Below are 2,012 nucleotides of genomic sequence, written 5' to 3' on the forward strand. Positions count from 1 at the left end.
ATTCTTGCAGGTTGGGAACTGACCAGAATCACAGTTAAAAATAACACTAAAAAGAAATCAAAGCTAAATCTAACAGCAAGACACCACATAGAAAGTAAGAATCAATACATTACTTGCCCTGGCCATTTCACTTACAGTGCGCTCCAATATTCCTTGCACTGCTCTTTTGGAGCGCACAGATGCATCACACCGCCTGGAAGACAGCTCATCTCTCCATCCGCCCATACTTTTTTAGTTCACCTGCACAACACCAAAATTATTTTTTTTTATGCTCTGTGGTAGCCGCATGGTTCATACTTTTTTGTGTGCTTCACCTCCCCAAGGGGATCACCAAATACTTTTTTCCTGCGTGACCCAGCAGTAACACAAGAGTCCTGTGTTAGGCTTGAGAAACCGCTACAAAACTGCATGCTCGTGTCTCATGAGAAACAGATACTTCTGCTAGGAGGCAAGTGTATTATTAGTTGCTTCGCTTTGCTCATTAACAAAAGCTGATCAGAGCCATACTGCTCCTTAAATACGTTGCATTCTATAAGTTATTGCAGTTTCCTAAAAGAAGACAGGGGCTTAAGTCCAAACAGCTAATGCACAACAGGCACTTCTCTTTTTATCCATTTTAAAAATGAGGGAAGTCCTTGATCCATAGCTCTGGTCAGTCCAGAATCACTCAGCTCAAATTCAGGTGGATTAATTTCAGAGCTGGACTTCTTGCCTCCTTCCCCTTTAGGAGGGAGCACACAATTTCCTCACCAACTAAAGAGTGGATGCTCTCCATTACAGCACCCTACAGCCCTCCCAATCCCCACAGGGCACCACATCGCCAAGGACAGGAGACCCAAGTTAAAACACTGTGTTAGAAGGCACATAACACTGCACCCTGAAGCTGTAAAGCACTCTTACATAGAATCCTCTCTCCTTCCAAAACCGCATCTTTCATTTGTTAGGTCAATGCCCCAGCCATTTTATGAACACATCAGATCTCACCACATCACATAGCTTTCCTTCCGGTTAAAACAAGTTTCATTGAATTAAAACCAGTTTCATTGAATTAAAACCAGCAGCTTCAGTTCTACTAAAAGAGGTAGAGTCAAAGAGACATTATCAGCCATTACCACCCCTACCTGCAGAGAAACACCAAAACCCACCCACACTCTCAGGCCTGTCAGAAGCCCAGCCTCTTTTTATCCTGCTCCAGTACTGCTAGACTGACGAGCTTGTATTGCTAGCAGCTGACAGGCATACTCCCAGCTGAAATAAATTAGATCTTAACAGTGAAGATCACTACTGCATACTCCTGTGAAAGGTTGTCTTCCAAGTCCTCAATTTTTCATTGAGGAACTGTTTTTAAATCTCTAGTTTTATTTGTGTTGCTATAGAAAACTGTGACTAGCCTATTTTATACGTGTCTGAGGGTTTATTGCTAGGCACTACAAAAGATACATCTATATACTGATCCTCTTATGAAGATTTCTTACGCAAATGCAAAGATTAGGTTAATTTTTTTAATTAAGTTCCTAAATCGGAAGTTCATTCTATTATTTAAAAACTACGTAAGAATATATAAAGGTGAAATTCCCACTGTAAACATTTTAAATGGACTGGAAGAAAACATTTATATTTAAAAGCTGGTTATTTGGCAACTGCAGAGTAACTTAGCTCTAAAAGGTCATACCTCTCCATAACCATAGAAAGATACACAAGATAGGTACATGTGCCTATGGAGAGTACTCACCCTGATTGAGAAAGCCTGCCTAAGGGCTCTGTGAACTGACAGAGTCCTGCAATAATGCCCTGGTAGTGCAAAACTCCTGGTATTTAGAGAACAACCCCCTTTAAGATCACACAGTCAAGACTTCTATTTTCTGTGGGGTATTTTAGCAGCGGTACTGCTGGATCTCCAAGCAGAGGCTCTGCACCTAGTTCTAGTCCTTGCCACGCACAGGCCCCTTTGAATACATATATTTAAACAAGATAGCCAAGACCTGCAGTCAGAAAGAGACATCTGAAGAGGA

Source organism: Egretta garzetta, unplaced genomic scaffold (assembly GCF_000687185.1).
Source record: "Egretta garzetta isolate BGI_Z169 unplaced genomic scaffold, ASM68718v1 scaffold228, whole genome shotgun sequence".
NCBI classification, from domain to species: Eukaryota; Metazoa; Chordata; class Aves; order Pelecaniformes; family Ardeidae; genus Egretta; species Egretta garzetta.